The sequence below is a fragment of the Microtus ochrogaster genome, chromosome 2 (genome assembly GCF_000317375.1).
Source record: "Microtus ochrogaster isolate Prairie Vole_2 chromosome 2, MicOch1.0, whole genome shotgun sequence".
NCBI classification, from domain to species: Eukaryota; Metazoa; Chordata; class Mammalia; order Rodentia; family Cricetidae; genus Microtus; species Microtus ochrogaster.
Genome location: NC_022010.1, coordinates 73,673,288 through 73,693,582, shown reverse-complemented (window position 1 = coordinate 73,693,582; position 20,295 = coordinate 73,673,288). Strand labels below are relative to the sequence as shown.

Here is a 20,295-nt window from a genome sequence, read left to right as displayed (position 1 = left end):
TCTGTGTTTCTCCCATTAGTGATCACTAAATGAAACAGGTACTTGATCTAACACTTCAGTTGGGAAACTAATTCTGTGCTTTTCATTAATCTAATTAGGACCTCTTAGCACCTCAAGTAGGTGCTTACAAAATAGCATCATTTATAAAAACAACAATACCCAGATGTTAGTCCAGGGAAAAAGGAACAAATAAATTCAACACTTTCAAAGGAGAATATGTGTATTTTTATTTTCTGGAGAGCATTCAATAAATATTAAGTGTAGTATTAATCTAAAGTTTGTTCATGGTTCTGTGCATGAATCCTTTAATAAAGTTTGGATTTGGCTTATAAACATTGATGTGCACTTGAGATAAATATTCACTTGTAAATATGTAAGTACACACCTTCACAATCTAAAAATCCTCTTCAAGAACTGCTGAGATAAAAAAGATTCGCAATTTGAGGTTTTAACAAAAAAATAAAGAAAAACAAACTATATTAAGTGAGGAGCAAAGTGTAAGTACATTTCTAGTGCCCCACTGTGTAGCTATGGTTTGTGAATAAAATTGATTTAAAGGAGTCAGTCCTGTACACCACTAGGAAACAAGAACAGAGTGGAGTCCAAATCTTTCTACTTCCACCAGCTTGGCTTAACCCTAGGCTATCAACCATCTCAGATATGTTTTTCTTCTGGTGTTTATGAGGGATAGTCTTAAATTGTATGATGAAGACAGGAGTATTTGTACTAGTGAAAGCATGGATGATGAAATTCATGAGTACCCACTGACCTTCAGAGTCAGCCGTTTCTTTCAACAATTTATTTTTAAATGTATCAACTCAATATATGGTGCTGTTTTTTTCCTGCTTTGGGCTCCATTTTAATCCCTGCTTACCTTTCACTGCAGGGGTCCCCACTTCTTGTAGTTTTTCATTCAGGTCCCTGATTCTGGCACCACTTATTGACTTTCAACTCACCTGTGGAGATCTTATCTGGTTGGGACCTGGGATCTGAGGATCTGTAAGAATAGGGTGGACTACAGTTTAATGCTGTAGACAACCTTCCTTCAGTTCCAGTTTGCATTTAGACATGAATGAAACAAATAAAGCAGTGACCCGAGGAAGGTTGTTAGAGTTCAGAAAACATATGACCAGGAAAATAAGATCAGAAAAACTTGTAAATAAATGTAAATAAATGCCACTAAGCAAACACTACATGCTTTCCCAGAACTTTCTCAGGACTGACCAATTTAACCACAATTTCTTGGCCCATACTGTAGATTATATATGAGAAAACCTGAAAACAAGGCAGAAGGCCATATCCAGATTCAAGGCACACTAATGAGATTGGGTTCTGTAACTGCGTTCTGACATTCAATAAGGATAAACATATCTTATGAATTAGATGTAAATGTTTGTGACTGGAGGCATGGAATCACATCCAGGAACAATCCAGGGAATAAATGCACCTGAGGTAAAAATCCCTCTACTTTTCATTTCCTGGAGCCTTTCTCGCAGTTCCCCGGGCACTGTTCACCATGCATCTTTCTTCTGACCATGTTCCAACATGGAGCATGTATGCCTGAGCAGCACGTATGTGCAGTGCCTGCATAGGCCAGAAGTAGAGGTCAGATTGAAGGGTAGTAGAGTTAGTTACAGATGGTTGTCAGCTGCCATGCGGGTGCTGGGAAATGAATCCCGGTCTGTAGAAAGAGCAACAAGTGCCCTTAACCACTGATCCATCTGTAGCTCTCATAGTAAGCAATTATTTTTAGTCTCTTAAGACATGGTTAGTAGTTAAAGTTATCAGAGTCTTCAACATGTGTATGCAGCAGATGACTAAAAGATCTTGATGCCTAAGGGACGTTTCAGCGATTTGCAAACTTAAGCTCACATAACTCATGTGCATCTAGTGGCTCGGAGTTTCCACTTCTTGATCCTTTTACAATTAATGTCAGTTCTAGCCTTCTTTTTACTCCCCATCCTACTCAGAAGTCTCTCTCTAGGACATCCTAGGAGTGTGGTAGTGGTCAGGGATAACAAAGGAAAAATGAAGAGAGCTAAAAAGCAATTTCCGGGAAAAGACTAAAGAAACCCTATCATTTGATAATCCCCGCTATCATGTCACCTCGCCAAGTGCCCAAGAATATGTTTCTGTTGCAGTGTCGTGGTGCCACAAACTCCATTTTCCCTCCACTGGTCAAATTTCAGAAACCTTTATTTCATTTGATTCACGTAGAATCTTTATTCTAGACTTGATGTTTATAAGTTTGGATCAAAGAGCAAGCTTATTTCCTATGAACAAAATCTGCTTGGGATGTGGCTTGTCTTGGCTTCTTTTCCTGTTTCTGTAGTAAAATTCCCTGGGGAAAAAAAAGGAACTTCAGGGAGGAAGGGTTTATTTGGGGTTGCATTTCAAGGCCATTGCCCATTCTGGTGGAGGAATAAAAGCAGCAGGAACTTGTGAAGGTGGTCGCTCACATTACATCACAGTCGGGAACCAAGCTTGGTGGATGCTCGTTTTCTTCATTTCATGCAGTCCAGGATACCCAGATAAGGAAGTCACCCACAGTTACTATGACTCTTCTCACATCAGCTAAGCTGATCAAGATAACCCCACCCACACTAACGAGTCCAAGGCACCATCTCACAGTTGATTCTAGTGCCCAGGAAGTTACTAGTTATCACTAGCCATGGCATATACTACACATGCCCTATGTGTATTACTTTTCTTCTGGGAACACTGGAGTAGGAGAAGCAGTTTTGTTAAGGACACTGATGACACAAAAATGTTATTTACTTAGCATGGCTTTGCAAGTTCATTATGAATGCGATTAAAGCAAACATTCTGAAAGAATTACACTTTTAAAATTTTATTTTTTTGTTTATTTTTTTGTTTTGTTTTTGTTTTGTTTTGTTTTTTTTTGAGACTGGATTTCTCTGTAGCTTTGGAGCCTATTCTGGAACTAGCTCTTGTAGATCAGGCTGGCCTTGAACTCACAGAGATCTGTCTGCCTTTGTCTCCTGAGCACTGGGATTAAAGGCATGCACTGCCACTGCCCCACAGAATTACAGAATTTTAGTGAATTTATTTTCATTAATATTCCAGGTGGTATTAGCCATAAAATTCCTACCTTGTGATTCCTTTGAAATTAGAAACATTATTCAGAAGAATAATAGCATTGAAAATCTATTTTTTATTCTATTTCCTTTACTCTCTAAAATGTGAAATATATTAGTCATTTTTGCAAAAAAAGATATTAAAACTCCATTAAAGCACAGACTGCTGATTTATTACTAAGTGTATATCTTATGGGACACCTGTTATTTTAAACTGTTCTGCTGCTTTTAATGCTTGCTATATAAATGTTAATTTCTGCTGTTTACAATATTTGATTTTTTTAAAAAAATTTTGTTTCTTTAAGGGCTTATTTTTTTGTGTGTATGTGTGTTTGTCTGCAGGGGTATGACACCACACCTCATCTCCATGGGCTTATTTATTTATTTTTTGTGTATGTGTGTTTGTCTGCAGGGTATGACACCACACCTCATCTCCATGGGCACTGAGGAAAAGATTTAGTGCTTTTCTACTTCAACATCATATTTTATTTTCTCTGAATTCTGTTAAATCAGTCTTCGGTGTTATCTATAGCAACTAATATCTAGCTTGTGTTTTTCATTAAATTAAATATGTCAGCTTTAAATAAATAGACCAGGCATTTGAGATTTTCTGGGTAGGAGATATATAATTAGTCTCTGATAAACATGCAGAATCATCATAGTGACAGTGAATATGACCCATAATGACAGTGAATGTGTCCACATGGAAGGCAAACAAGTCAGGTAGCCTTCCTCAGGCACTTTGAAATACTTTGGATAATGAGTTTTTCTTCTCCAATGAATCACTTTTCCAGAAGAAACAGTTGAAATCCAATAAGATCAGTGCAGAATGCCACAAAGTGACCTAAGCGGTGGTGTTTTTTCTCAGTCAAAGGCTCATGTCTTCCAGACTGCAGTATTTCTCCCAAGGCACGAGTATCGTCTTTGTTGACAGGGAAGGCAGAGGATGATGGAAATAAGAATTGCCCTGTGTAGACAACCCATTCCCCGTCACAGTTGGTTTTATTTTTCCTTAGAACCCTCAGAGGTTTCCTTTGCTTGACCAGCCACCCCAATGCCTAGAATTTGCTTTTGAGAATGTCAGCTAATATTTCTTAAACATAAACTTTTGGCTGAAATAGCTGTAAATTTAAGTTTATTAAACATTTACATTCTTAACTATGGCCCTCAGGGTACTTTAAACTGAACAGTTGGACTTCAGGTTTACTTTCTTATGCCCCCAAAGTATATAGTATGAAGTAGGTGGAAGCTAATTATGTAAGATAAACTTTCCAAACCCTATCTCAGATTTCTTCTGGACAATAGAGAATGTTACACAGTGTCCATACGATGAGACGTACTAGACATACATTGCATTTCCAGAAACTTTAAACAGTAGCACTGTTAAGAGTGTAGTACTAATTCTATATGATGTGAGATGCAAATATGTAGAAACTGAATTAGAGACGAAGGTAAGACATTAAAGAATAGTTAAGTGACCCAAGGGACAGCATAACATAGAGTATTAGGTAATTGTTCCAAGAACTTGTGTGAGGACTGTCTGTGCTGACTAGAATATTTCCCATGGTATACATTTGGGGAAAAACATAAACCAATTACAGTATACTTTGAGAACCTTTGTCTGAGAGGCAGCACTAAGTCAAATTAAGTCTTGTGGCTATAGCTTCAGTGTATTTGTTTTGTGAAAATATTGAACATATATTTGTTCACACAGTTCAATTTTCTTGAAAACACTCCCAGACTAGTGCCATACTGAAGGAATAGAATACTATATATTCATTTTACATATAATAACAATAAAAAAAGAGATTTAAATTTATGAAGGTTTTGCTTTCCAGAACTGCCTGGTTTTATAGCCATTTAACCATTTAAATATTATAACCATTTAATAATCAAAAGTTTTCCTGAAACATATGCTAAAATTAGTTGCATTCGGCTGAGTGATGTGTATTGGAAAGTCATAAATAATCTATTCAGTAGTAAAAATGAAACTCTCTTGTGTTGGAACAACAATCTTAAATTGCATACAGCTCTAATCAAATAAGAATTCACGCTGCGTTTTTATCTTCCTGTTTGCAGAGTATGGAGTGACTTGCTTTCTCTTTCCCTTGCTTTCCTGGCAAGGATTTCACACCTATCTCCTTGGTTCAGATGTGTGCCACTAGGGGCGCTGTCCTCAAGTCTGGCCGGATTTGATTTGTAATGTCTACTCTGCGCTACCTCTCAGAGGGCGGTGTCTGGAAGCAGCTCTATTTTAGTTGTTCCTCCCGGCACTCTATAGCAGTCTGTTCATTAGCAGCCTTCCCTCCTCATCAAAATCGCCTCAGAATGTCTCCCACAAAGGACCATCTTTCAGCATCCATCAAACTCTCATGTGTTTGGGGGGGACGGGGCCTCATCCCTTCTACTGAGGATTAACCTTTCAGTCCATAATCGTTGAGACCCATGGGTGTAAAACTGAGGGATACAGACAGTCAACTTCATCAAATGAAGCTTATGAAGATACTCAGCTCGTGATTTTCTTTTGAAGATGAAATGGATTATTGTAATGCAATGTACTTAGAATCAAACTTGGCATAGAGAAACACAATATAATTATAAATTATTTTGATTTTATGTAAAAGCTGAGTTGTATCATTCTTCATTGTTAATGAAATCTAAAAATATATAATGAGTCATAAGAATTTGATATGTATTGATACATTGCATTGAACACTGATTCACGGCATCAGCAGAAACCTGTGAAAGATGGCTGTGTCTGGGAAGATATTTTAGTCACTGTTTGCACTGGGTTAAGTGTTTAAATAAAGCAACTGATAAGTGTAATAAATTCAAATCGTTGTTCCTATTTTCAATCAAGACAGGTTATTAACAGAAATGAAAAAAAAAACAGGACCTTGCTCTTTTTCTGTTGAAAAGATGATAATATGAAACACTGTTTTATAGAATATTTTATTACGAAGTTTAAATTTATTAAGCAAAAGGAAACACCCCAAAAAGTGACATTGATTTTCCCTTGGACCCCTTTTCCTTATTGTGGATTTTAGCAATCATCAAAAGAGAATGTTCAGTACTAATACTTTAAATAGTATGATGTGGAAGTTGCATTTGTCTTGAGAAATGATTGCTTTACATAAATTCCTGCCTGGCAACCAATTTGAAGATGAAGTGCCCATGTCCATAAAAATGCAGAGTAAGGAAATATCACACACCAAATTATGAGAAAGAGAGAAATGAAGAGAGGGAAGGAAAGAAAAGAGAATGAGGAAGGAGGAAGACAGAGAGAGAAAAGAGAGGAAGGGCTTGTGGCGAGGAGAAGGGGAGAGACATATATTTGATTGTAAATAAAGGACATCCACATTTCCATTTTAATACATATCCTCTTTATCATCTAGAATCATCTAGAAATTAGATTAATCTACACTCAAATGCTCTTGAAAATTTAGCTTCTGTATCTTTTACAATTTACTTTGAATGAATTTAATCAGATTATCAGACCAATTTCTGCTTAAGACCTGCCAAAATCAGTTACCCTGAGGATAGTTTAATTTTGACTGAAACCCACAAGCCTCAGGATGTTTCATATAGAAACTTAGAGATATTTCTAGATGAGTGGGAAATGCGGTGTTTTGATGGGTTGGAAGAACCCAAGGGGGAAAGCGAGAGAGTACAGGAGTCCTGGCGAAGATTGAAAGAGTTCCTCTGAGAGATTATTTTCCAAGACACAACACATTTTGCACCTTCTCTGTGGTCCCTGACAGCAGTGCATATTTCTGCTATTGAATCACTGTGGTATTTGTGACTCTGGACATGCCACACATTCTCCAGGAGGACAATTAAAGGTTACCTCTTTCTCCTTGTGTTGCTGTTCAGCTCTCTCTTATTCTAGTTTACCTTGTAAGCAAAACTTCATTATATTTTAGACTATTGGTCCAAGGGCTAATGCAAATAGAAAATTTCAAGCAAATTTAATATTTTTTAAACTTAAAATCCTGTTGGTCTATCAAACTTTGTGCTTAACACAGGCTTTGTATATTCTAGAGTAGACCCATCAGAACTGGAACGGTTCTTTTTTTTCCCACAGGTTGCAAATATGAAATTTCATAGGATTGTATTAAGAGATAAAAAAATGCTATGGTGTGAGGTCTGACCAGATTTTTTTTTTTAAAAAAAGAGGCTACGTGTTTCTATCAAATGAATTTCCCAGAAAACAAAATATCTTTGTTTGCTAACTTTCTCGTAGAGAACTTTTTTCCAGTGTATTTTTGAACTTGAGATTTTCTTGTCCCAGGAGTCTCCTTGAAAAGCATTGTTACATCTTGAGGTCTCCTTCAGTTAGTTGAGAGAATGGCTGGCTCACCACATGGAAAGTCTCATTAGATGGAAGATATGAGTTTGTCTTCCTTAATGAAGAGGATAGCCCTGTGGACATTTGGAAAACGGGGGTCTGGAGTATTGTACAGTAGGAGCCTGCACTAAGGATCCAGAGGTGGTGCAAAAGACACACAGTCAAAATAGAAAATGAAGCCAAAGAAAAATCTGAAACAACATATAAATTTAAAACAATTGAAAAACTAAAATATTTAAGAGGAAAAACTAATAGATACCATGGAAGGCAAAAAAAAAAAATTAGTTGTATGACTTTGGTTCAGATTTCTCAGAAATTACTTTCTTGATCTTAATTTCATAGCTCAGAAAATATTTGTTTAAATATAAAGAAAGATTAGAATTGTCATTTTTTTTATCTGAAACATTTTATAGCATGTTAATAAACTTTCAAGTTTAGTACTTTTAGAAGTATTAGAAAGTTTGTATAAGATGGAGTTATTTTTAAATTTTTATTTACTTGTTTGTTTGTTTGTTTATTAAATACCAATCCCAGTTCCCCCTCTCTCCTCTCTTTCTGCTTCTCCCCCTTCCCCTCACCCTACCCCGTTTGTTCCTCAGAGAGGTTAAGGATTCCCCTGGAAGTAAACTAAGTTTGTCCCATCACCTCATTGAGACAGGACCAACTCTCCACCCCACCCCGGGACCTCGGCAAAGTCTGTTTCCATAGAAAATGGACTCCACAAAGTCAGTTCATGCATTAGAGTTAGATCTTGGTCCCACTGCCAGTGGCCCCACATACTCCCCAAGCTACACCATTGTCACTGTATTCAGGGGACCTAGTTCAGTCCTTTGCAGGTTCCCCATTTGTCAGTCCAGAGTCAGTGATCTTCCTCTAGTTCTAGTTGTCTGATTCTGTGAGTTTCCTCATCATGGTCTTGACCCCTTTGTTCATATTATTGTTCTTTCCTCTCTTTGTCCAGAGCTCTGCCCAGTGGTTAGTTATGCATCTTTGCATCTGCTTCCCTCTGGTTCTGGAAGAGGGTTCTAGCTTCTCTGGGGTTGTGGACTATAGGCTGGCTATCCTCTGCTTTATGTCTGCTATCCATTTAAAAGTGAGTACATACTGTATTTGTCTTTCTGGGTCTGGGTAACCTCTCTCAGGATGTTTTTCCTAATTCCATCCATTTGTCTGCAACTTTCAAGATGTCATTGGTTTTTACTGCCAAATAGTACTTCATTGTATAAATGTATCACATTTTCTTTATTCATTCTTTGATTGAGGGACAGTTTCCAGGTTGTTTCCAGGTTCTGGAGTTATTTTCTTAGATCTTATTTTTCATTTTTTTCGTATTTTCTTTTTTGATATTATAATTTAATAACAAGATTTTTTTCCTTTCCTTTGCACCTTCCAAGTCCTCCCATATACCCTTCACTGCTCTCCTTCAAATCCACGGCCGCTTTTTCCATTAATTGTTGCTACATGAGGATATGTGTATATAGACACATACATATTCCCATATTGAGTCCTTATAATGTTACTTGTGTGTATATTTTCATGGCTGATCATTTGACACTGGACAGCTAACTACTGTTCTCTTCCCTGGGGAAGACCACCTCTCTTACTCCCAGCTTTTCTCATAGCCTTTGGTTCCCTGTGTAGGGTTGAGGTCTGGCGGAATTTCCTCCATTCAGTAATGGCATGTCCATTGGTGTCCTCCTGGTTCACCTCACATTTTAGTGGTCATGTTGGTGATATTTTACAGGTATGGCTTCTAATGTTGCTAGGAAACACAATCTCCCAGAGAATGCTGATCCTATGGCTCTTACAACCTTTCTGCCTATTTTGCTGCCCCTCTGAGCTTTGAATGAGGGAGTGTTTTACGCATGTGTTCATTGGTACTGGTCTCCACATCTATGTATTTTGATTGGATGTGTTTTCCTACAGTGGTTTCAAGACGAAGCATTCCTATGATATGAACATGATATATTGACCACAATTAACGAAACATGACTATTATACTCTCTGCTTTATAACCCCCTCAACCTCTTTTTATTGATGATCTTGTTCTGAGATGTCATTTATGGTACTGCATTTCAATCAGTAGTTGTGTCTCTAAGCTATACTTGGTACTAAAAGTTTCTCAGATTTTGTTTATGTCTGAGAACCTTGATCTATCTGTGGCTTACTGATAAATTTCTCAGTAAATAAGCCCTGATTCGAATTTTCCTGACATGTTTCACGTGTCTAGATTGGAGTTTTGCACTGGGCAAGAAACACTTCTCTAAAAGTACTGAGTTTCTTTCTCCTACATTCATTAGTCTTTGGAAGGAAACCAGGCGAGAAAGAGGGAAGTTATGCTCCACGCCCCAGAACAGAAGGCATACATATGGAGCTTTGAATTCTTTGTCTAAGATATTTGCCTCCTCTCTGTGCATGTGGCTAATCATTTACTTACTCAAGATAGACTGAAGAATAGTTTTTTTTTTAAATCCACTATAATTTTACCTGTGTGTTCAACTTGTTCCAGCTCTCACGTCTGGATGCCCTACACGTCGACTGCAGCCCTTTGAAATTCACTGTGATGCATTGCTGTTCTTTATTTGTAGTGCTCTTTCTTCTTTCCTGCAATAAGATGCTTTAGGCCTATCCTGCAGGTTACTGTCTGTCAACTTCTTGAATCAATCATGATTCCCATTTCCCTAAGGATTCCCATCTCCTTTTGTAGGAGAGACATGTTAAAAACTGAAATCTGAATGTAGAAATGCTCATTGCTTCCAAGATGTCTTTGGTTCCAGACCTACTAAGCCAGAATAGTAAAGTCATATACTTGCTTGGATCTTCCTTAAAATTAATATCATTGTGTCATAGTATGTATGTATGTATGTATGTATGTATGTATGTATGTATGTATGTATATATATATACTGTGTATGTTTCTCTTTTTAAAATCCAAATATTTCATCTCTCTTATTACAGAAAATAACATTTTTTGGAATTGGAAATTGAGAGAATTCATGACTAATAAAGTGAGAGGCAACTGGCTTTTGTGTGTCGATCATATATCCAGAAAGTATGCTGTACTTTCTTCTTAGTATTTTCTATAAAGGTAATAAATAATTCATGAATAAGTAGGATTTTATGTACCTTTTAAATATTTATGTTGTAGACACTTTTCTTGTCTTATTGCACTAGCTATATTCATGTGGGAATAGCATCTGCTTTCTCCCTCGCTGTGATTTTAGCTATAGATTTTTACAGATGTTCATCATCATTTAAACAGGCATTTACTTCCTCTGTTCCTTGTTTATTCAGTTTTCTTCATGACTGAGCAATGAGTTTTTCAGATGCTTTATCTTCAGGATCAGTTGCTATTTGTAAGATTTTCTTCTTTCAATGTGGTAGTCTCAAATGCTGAATACACTTCTTTTACACTGAAAATGCTACTTGTTGCTTCTGTATGTTTTTGTCATAAATTGATGAGTTCTACTTGTAAATGTTTATTGAAGATTTTTCTTCTATCTTCTTAAAATGCACTAGGATATAATTTTATTCACCCCCATAGTTTTCTTAGTTTTTGCATTGAAGTACTTCTTGTTGCAATGAATGAGTGATCAACTTCCCTCTGCTTGGCTTTTCTTCAGAAAGATGTACGTAAGATGTGTATGATATTTTTCTGTCTGTGAAACCTTTACTTATGGATGATGATTTTATTAAAGAATATTAACAATTCAACTATACTCTAGATACTTGATTGAAGGTATTATCTGTCACATATACCAGTATTAAGTTGCTTTTAATTCTCTCGAAAGTATAAAATGTTGAACCACTTCTAACTGATCTTAGTAATAAAAACTCAGAGACAGATATTAGGGGTTGAAAAGTGAAAGATCAGAGAAGCAGAGCAGCCAGCCACTAGTTACCTCTTCAAAACTCTCAGACTAAATGGCATATCCTGTCTCTCTACAAGTCCTCAGAGTTAATGCTGTCTCTAGGAAACCTCAAACTGAATCCTGAGCTCCTGTCTCCTCCCGCCTGAATATTCCTCTCTCTGCCCAGCCATATTACTTCCAGTCTCCACCTCCCTAGTGCTCGGATTAAAGATGTGAGCCACCCAACGGCTTGGCTCTGTTTCTCTTTTAGATTGTATATTATGCTTTAATTAGTAAATCATTTTTAGAAAATAATTAACACATTGATTTCATATAATAATTTCTTAAAAATTATAAAGTATATAAAAACTTTATTATAAAAAGCATTAAAAATTTCAATCCATCATTAGTGCAGGAGAATTGTCTGTATTCTGTCAATCATGTTATAAATAAACGCTGATTGGCCAGCCAGAAAATATAGGTGGGAAAACCAGACAGGAAGTAGAAATGATGTAATGAGAACAGGAGAATTCTGGGAAGGAGATATTTGATTTCCTCCCACTCCTGCCCAGACCACCGAAGCAGCACGATGTGATCTACCCAACTGAAAAAAGGTATTGAGCCACATGGCTAACATAGATCAGAAAAATGGGTTAATCTAGATATGAGAGTTAGCCAGTGAGAGGCTAGAGCTAATGGGCCAATCAGCTTATAATTTATAGAGACCTATGTGTGATTTTTCTCTGGGGCTAAACAGCTGGGGGGACCTGGTGGGAGGACAAAAAAACACAAACAAGCAGGCCCAGCCTTACTCATGTTACACATCATACAACAAAATTAAACACACTCAAGATTATACAAATCAAAGTATTTTTTATAAGCTGGAGTAGCAATTCAAAATCAAAGTTATGGAGTTTCATCTTTTATACTTTGACTATCATATATATTTTTATGTCTTTATCCACTACTAAAACTGAAAACTCTATAACAAGGTTAGAACTAAAACAACTAGCTTTGTACCTCTGACATAATTTGTGTCCCTTGCCTGGAACCAGCCTTTCCTTTTCCCCTAATGCATAACATTTCTTCTTCTTTTTTCTACCTTTTTTCCTGTTTACACATGCATATTTGTTTACATATATGTATGTTATCAGATAAATTCTGATTATGAGAAAGAACAAGTATTCTCTTTTCTTTCTCAGATTCTCTCACCACATAATAATTTGCTTGCTTAATGAATACATCCACTGTATATTTACCATTTACTTGAAATAGTTTCCAGTGGGGAACAGGTGTTCCCAATTTCCCCCTTATCAGGTGTTCAAAGTATCTTATTATTAGATCATCTTCCTCCTAGTGAAAGCAACTGTACTCTACTCTGGAGTATTCATACACAAAGGTTCTATTCTGAATTTTACTATAAAAGGTTCACATTTCAAAAAATATTGATCCTTTTGTTCCAGCTAATCTTGAAAATAATAGGAAATATATCTACAAAGAAATAATGCAAATGATAACAATCATAGTTTTGCATGTACAATGATGGACTTGAGCATTAGGAATCAGTTGGTTTGCAGTATCATAATAACATACACTCTCAGTAACTGGTTCATTGGTGGTAAATGTATTCTGACTATCAGAATCTTTGCCACATCATGTATGAAGAAATAACATTGTTTATAAAATAAAATTCACATAATTTTGTGCTGCATAAATCATTCAGTTTGTAGAATGTTTGCCCCCTGAAAAAGCATGAAGACATAATTTTGATGTCAGCACTCATGTGTAAAGCTAGGCACAGTTTAATCCCAGGTCTGGGGAAAGGAAGACAGGACAATCTGGGGTTTACTAGTTACCTACTCTACCAGAATCTCTGACATTTGTCAATAAGTGAGACTTAGTCTTAATTAATAGGATGGAGTTGGGTGACCAAGAGGACACCCAACGTTGTCCACCTCTAGCCTTCATGTCCACATGCAACAGGTGAAGATGCAGATGAACACGAACATGTACATACACAACACACATGCAACAAATCCAAAAATGTCTGGGTTGGCACAGTGGTAGAAATAAATGTTCAGAACTGCAAAAGCTGAAGGATCAACTTTCTCAAAAAAAAAAAAAAAGTCACGGGAACACTTGCAGTGTGTTTCAGAACTGTTTCATGGTTGCCCTTTGCGATCACATTAAAGTTCATTATTTTAATGTGTTTAAAGTATTATTTCCCGATTTGACAATGAAAGGTAAGACAACTCCAGAGATGTTGTCTTTCCTCCTCAGGGTTTCCCAGACTGTTGGGAGTAAAGTACTCAGCTGTATGTAGGCAGTGGTCCCCTTACATCTTTCTTTCCTCCACATGGCAAAGGGTTGATTGACTAATGTTCTCAACATATCCAGAGTTTAGCATCTATTTGTTGCAAAATTGATCTTAATGACTAAATTGCTTCTTCCTAATTTTGATAGTTGGAATATTGGACTTTCTCTGCCTTCTTTCTCCTGTAATTTTTACTCTATGCTGACAATGGATACGTTTTAATCTCTGACAATCATTAATGAGATTTCAACATTTTGATTAATAAGCGAATAAAATTTAGAAATTTAGGGGTATTGGATTGCTTTGTGCCTTTGGTTTCATGTACCTTTGCATGTCAAGAAGCAACCTTCTGCACTTCATCGCTACTTGTGAGGGAACTTTCTAGAAGTGGAGGGGACCACTGAGGCAATGTTATTAAGTACTACTCATATCAGCGTAATTCTCCATCTTGTTTGGAGAAAGGTGTTGGCTTGGAATGAGTAGACACCACCCTTGTTCCGAGAGTTGCATTGGAACTGCCACATTTTACTGTTAATTTCAACACATTAGAAAACTTTAAAAGAAAATTCAGAGTCCTTACCTTCAAATCCCAAATCTCTCCCTTGATGTAAAATTATCCCTCCTCTTTTCAAAGATTATAGAATCACCTTCCAGTGACCAGATCAAAAGCTGAGGAACAAACAATCCATGTTAACCATGAGGTGCAGGGTTAAATTTTTCTTTCCACTGATAAATCCCACCCCGGAACAGATTTCAGCAAGGCAGCTCACAAAGCTCGCGGGTGAACTACACAGGCCATGTGGGTGCCGAGCTCAGAGCCGGAAAGCAAACAGCTGCTGTAGCCTGATTTGAGTTAAAATAGTGTGAGTGTTTAGTCTGGCGCACGGCTTCGGGGGAGATTGGCAGCTGGGTCAAACAAAGTCCTTCCGTTGGCTCCCTTCCCAGGCTGCTCTGCTAGTATTTAGTGGGTCCTAGTGCTCTGCAGGGCCCTTTTCTCAGGCAAAATCCTAACATCTGACCGCACCCTATTTGCTATTTCAAAAAAAGAAAAAGAAAAAAAAAAAAGGAGGAGAAGGGAGGGGGGGAATATAGCTGTTTCTGCTTCTTTCGTTCTAAGATAAATTCTCCTGGAGACAACCTCTCCCACTAATTGTGTGTTAGCCATGCATTTTTATCTTGAGAGCTGACGCACTGGGCTCTCAACTGATGTGGAAAGCAGCCTGTTACAGTGCGGGATTCATAAAAGGGCCTCTATGGTGTGAGAAAGAATATCTGTGTGCTTAGGCAGGAAACTTTTTGATCTACAGAAAAGCCAGAAGACCTCTAGGTAAGGTTCCCGGGTCAGATATACTTTGGGGTGGGGGGCGGGGGAGCTAAGTTTGACAGTGAAATTTTCCCCTACAAAGAAAGGATGCCAGTTTAAAGGGTGTGTGCCCACTTCTGTGGAAGTTGAAATGTACGGAAGATTGTTTAGTTGTTTTTGTTCACTGATTTAAAACTTAAATCAGAATGCTGTAGCTCGTCTTTTGACGTTTTGCTTTTCTGTTGTTGAACCGGTCGCAAAAGATATGGTTTGATTACAGAGCGAAATCTTTGCGAACTGACACAGAAAGAAAATGGTTTCTTAGGATGGAAGTTGACAAGTTTTAAAGAGAAATCGCATGAGCACGAGAGGACAAGCACAGGGCAATGGATTAGACTAACATGGGTTTGATTATCCAAAAAAGAAATTAAAAGTTGAATGTTGCTTTGGAAGGAATATTAAATAAGTTGTCTTTGTCTCTTACTTTTTAATTTTAGTCGCTGATTTAGCCTGTTGGGTCACATTTTTGAGAGTGCTGAAGGCTGCCATGAATCCTTAATGAGGTCCCTTTGCACATGATTTTGGCCAAGTGCCAAAATCAACTTCCCAGCGGCGAGCTTTCTCTCAAAGAACCTGGAGCGATTTTTTTTATTAGAAATCATGTTTGAAAGCTGCCACAACCAGTTGTATAGGCATGTCAAAAATGACTTTATACAGTAAATATGAAATAAGCCTTCAATTTTTTTCTCATAGTGTCGCTGTGGAGTCTTTGCCTGTTGCCATCTAAACCACGCTAGAATAAGAATAATCTGAAATAAGAAATTTAAGGACTTATTTTTTTCCTTCAGCACACCAGCATAGGGGTGATCCTCCCCTTGAGCAGTATAAACTATGAAGAGATTCTTCAAAACCCACTGGGACAAATAACAGATGAATTCATAAACCTGTTCTTCTCTGTGAGCAGCAGCCGGTTAACAGTAAGTAATAAGTTTTCTTGAAGTTTTGTGCCTGTGATTAAGCCTAACATTGACTTAAGTGGGGTCTTTGTGTATGTCAAAATGCCTTGGTGTTTAGGATCTGTTGTTGTTAATATGTGTTATACAATTTTAAAAGATTAAGTGATACCTTGATGATTTCAACAAACCTTTTCATAGAAATGTTTGGAATGTAGACATGTCTGAATGATGAAATAATTGCATTTAATTGCTTTCCTGTAAGATAAAGGGTGAGTTTTCATGAAAGAAGGTGAGAAGCTCAAAGACACACATACTTTTTGAGCACCTTTTAGATTTGACTTTTCTACACCTGAATTCTGTCACCTGAGCTGATATGTAATTTATATCATAAGGGTTTTTGGTGTTACATTCACAAGTTGCGATGAAATAGCCTAGTTATTAGTTAGTAACAATATTAGATTTTTTTAGTGATTTTAAGCAGTATGTTAAGACATTAAAAGCACCTAGTCTGCAAAGCACTTTAGTGTAAAGCAGAGGAAACTCGGTGTCTGTGCTTTTTAAAGAAATCTTTGTGCCAACCCCTACAACATGATTCTGCCCCTTGTACTATAGTAACCTAATGTTTGATCTTAGTTACACTTTTGCATTTTCGGTGTGCTATATCAATGAGAATCAAATAAATTGTCAGTTTGTAGAGTGAGAACTATGAATTAGAAACATAAATTAGAACTCTCTTAACTGCTACACCTACCTTACATGTAACTATGCCAATTTTTTCTTGACACAATATAGCACATTGTTCATTTGACTTGCCTAACAAACTGAAATTAAATTTGATTTTTAAGATCTGATTGCCTTTGGATAGTTTGTTTGTATTTTTCCATTGTGATTGTTGACTTCATATACATGTTACTGTTAGTTGACCTGAGGGCTAGGGTGTATTAAATGATCATATCAGTCAGCAATAAAATTTATGGAAATTATGAGTTTCAAGAAATTTATCTGGTAAGTTCTTTTGGTCCGTGAGTTCATATCTGAAACAATATTTAACAAAACACTTTTCTATAAAAATAAGAAATTACTGTTGTTGGATATCAATTTTTTTTATTAAAACAATCATTAAATTAAATTTGCTACCATTAAACAGATGCAGAGAAAATAACATTCACTGCCTTGTTTGGTTGGCTGTAGAATCCCTTTTATTTATTTATTTTTTGTTTCCTAATTTCTAATTTTAACTCTCATTTTATTTTTATTATCATAGTTTTACAAAGTATCTGAAATTTGCAGACTAATTCTCTAAAATTTGATGAGGTATATTTTGACTGACAGTTGTAAAGATTTTTGTTACTGTGAAATAAGGACCATAGCAACATAAATACATTCAGAGATAGAACTCTTAAGGCATGCAGGTAGATAGAGTGTTTAAGTTCAGAAAGTGGATAATCACATACTGGACTATTGGTAAATATTTTTGAGTTGCAGGAGAAATTTGAAGTTGCATTGAGAGCAATTGAATTATGTACCTCACTGCAGTAGTTAAACATTTACTTTCGCTTGCTGTACCAATGAGCTGTTAGCTGAGTTAGCTGAGTCTATTGTGTAGGTTTTCAGACACAATTATTAACTATCGCTACTAACATTTTTAAAATAGTATCTGGAGATACAATTACTTTGAAAATGAAAATATTTCTGCTTTGCATTTACTGTATTTTGGACTAATAGCTTGAAAAGGTTTCATTATTTGTTCTTTTGGACAGTCCAGTCCCACCTCACAATGTAGAAACTTCAGAAAAATAAAATCTATTTATAATTTTTCATTTAAAGGATAGTCTTTAATGCATTTTAGTAAGAAATGATTTTGTGTGCGTGTTTCAATCATACAACAATCACACAAAATTCGTTTTTTCCCAATTAAAAGAGACATCAAATAATTATCTGCCAACTTTGAGTCTTTACTGGAATGCACATGTGGGCACATTTTCAAATGCAATTTTTACTGTGTGAGAAGCCTTAACAACAGGGCATTTTAGGTGAACATTTCATCATTGCCATGAAGTGCGTTGGCCTGAATGGTCTACATTCCAGTAATGAGATAAGCACATTGCTACAGTAGATTGAATGGCATTATTGAGTCTTGGCACCACCTCAGTGACCTCAGTCATAAAAGATTAGTTACAGGCAAAAGGATTTGGAATTGCAATAGCAAAAGTAGATAAGAAATGCATGTGAAGACATCGGCCTTCCTTGCACTGGGGAAAGGATGTGCTGAAATAAAAGGCCATACATTTTATGCAAAATTTTGTGGCACTATTTTTGTGAGTTATTCATATAATCTTGAAACTCTAATATGCTCATTCTTGCTTGCGCTTGATTTTCAGATTTCTCTGTAGATGTAACTGCAACATTTTTTATTCAGCAGATGAATACTTACTGTATTTTTAGGTAACCAAAATATAATTATAAATTTGATCACCAAATAACTTTTGAATGTTTTCATTGAATTCTAATATTAAGAACATAGAATTATGACCTCTGATTTTAAGTCTTTTTTAAGTAAAAAAAACCTGTTGATTTGCAGTTGTTTCCATTTTCTCTTATGGATTTAATTATTTAGGTATTGTTAACTAAATCTTGCTATTTGATGTCTTTTTAAAGAATAGTGTTGGGTTCCTTTTCCCAAGCAGCCTGGCCTATTATTATAGAGTTAAACAAAGATAAGTTGTGCTCTGTTCTATAATCTTCACTCAAACATCAAGGTAACAGTTGGCTAAAGTATTTTTTAGGATGAATATTTTAAAAAAGTCTGTAAGCACTTTTCCAAGTTGTAGGCTGTGCTTATTTGTGTGCTTGGGGGCTATTCTCCGGCACTGCTGCCCATGCGCTGACACATCTGTCCTGTAAACTGTCTTCTGTAATATCTTGCCTCATTCTACGTTTGATTCGGTTCCATAATAAGTCTACATTTTGTTTTAAGATTGATTTTCTTACTGGAAATTAGCCAATACGTGATTTAGCATAAAAGAGTCCATCAAATCTGATCCTTTGGATAGTCTAAGGCACTGAGTTGTTTTGTACACATTATGGTCAATGGCAGGTTAGTGGAGTAAAGTTTAACATGTGATTATTACCCGCTTTTAAAGAGTTATTAATTTTTGGAAACTCTAGAATGCCATCGTTTTCTTAAAATGGAAACGTTTGCTGACCCATCAGTGTTCCGAGTTGTTACTACTGTGACACAATACCTGGCCTTTAGTACCTTGGACTTCACCAGTTGCCTCCAGTTCCTTTATTATTATTATTTATTTATTTTTTGGTTTTTCGAGACAGGGTTTCTCTGTGGTTTTGGAGCCTGTCCTGGAACTAGCTCTGTAGACCAGGCTGGTCTCGAACTCACAGATAAGAAGTGAGTATCTGTAAGGGGCAAAAATGCACCTGAAATATTTTCACATTTTTCTTAGAAATTTTCTGTCAATTTCATTCTTGAAGAGATTTTGATAGCAGTGATGGCCTTACTGGAAAATCTATATATGTTTAAGGTGAATGAACTTGGGTTTGGTTTTCAGATTTTAATATAAAGAACAAGTGAAATTTTTGGCAAGATATATTTCAATATCAGTATTTGCAACATGCAATTACTTAGCAGACTACAAACCAGAGAGAGAAATACAGGGAGCTCTGAATAGACCATGCTGGCAAAGGGGGGATGCTAGTACATCTGTGGTATCCATGCTGTTCTAGGTCTTGGCCTCCATAGCCATCTCCTTGTTTAAATCATGGTCTTGCTTCAGATCCCGTCAACACTAAATCTCAGTTATACTTCAGAGAAAGCAGAGTCACTGCAGGACACACTCATTCTGGTATACTCACCTCCATGCTTGGGGTTTCCATGGCAATACACTGTTCTTTCTGTGTAATGGTTTTCAAAGTCACAGATTAGGACAGGTTGACTCAGTACATTGGAAATGCCTGTATAACATCCAAGCAAATTCTGTCTTGGCAAAAACAATTAACTTTTTCATTTTACCTTTACCTGGGCATCTTCCTGAAGAATGGACAGCTGTACATAAAAGCTCATATTGCTGAAAATTACAGAACATGACTATCTACTTGAGAATTAATAGCTTGTGTTTTGTTCAAAATAGGTTATATCAATGTATACATGTCAAATTCAGCATTGAGACTGTTCAACTTCTATTTGACATATGAGCAAACTGCCCTTTGAAAAGATTTTTGTTTGGTTATTTGTTTATTTTGTTTTTGTAGTATTGGGTATTAAGCCCAGGGCCTCATGAATTCAGGGCATCTCCAATATTAAAATGCATTAATTATATAGTTCAGTTACATTCATTCATCATGAAGTATTGTTATGTCAGTGCAGTGTGAATTTTTCTGCTCACACAGCACGTTTGTACATCATGTGCA

General features: G+C 36.4%; 2 long non-coding RNA genes across 4 annotated transcripts in view; one reads left to right on the top strand and one right to left on the bottom strand.

Moving 5' to 3' along the window:
* Nucleotides 1-14,480, bottom strand: part of LOC113457747 — a 26,261-nt gene extending 11,781 nt beyond the window's left edge. The window contains exons 1-3 of the long non-coding RNA XR_003378251.1: nt 14,382-14,480; nt 14,192-14,280; nt 875-997 (exon numbers count right to left, since the gene is read on the bottom strand). This is a non-coding gene — a long non-coding RNA (uncharacterized LOC113457747). The remainder of the gene's footprint in view (nt 1-874; nt 998-14,191; nt 14,281-14,381) is intronic.
* Nucleotides 1-20,295, top strand: part of LOC101999210 — a 278,369-nt gene that overhangs the window by 159,639 nt on the left and 98,435 nt on the right. For 2 of the 3 annotated variants that reach the window (XR_003378249.1, XR_003378250.1), the window contains one exon: nt 15,763-15,891. This is a non-coding gene — a long non-coding RNA (uncharacterized LOC101999210). Of the gene's footprint in view, nt 1-14,392; nt 14,939-15,762; nt 15,892-20,295 lie in introns of those variants that run through there. The other variant, XR_258189.3, reaches the window with a different exon arrangement.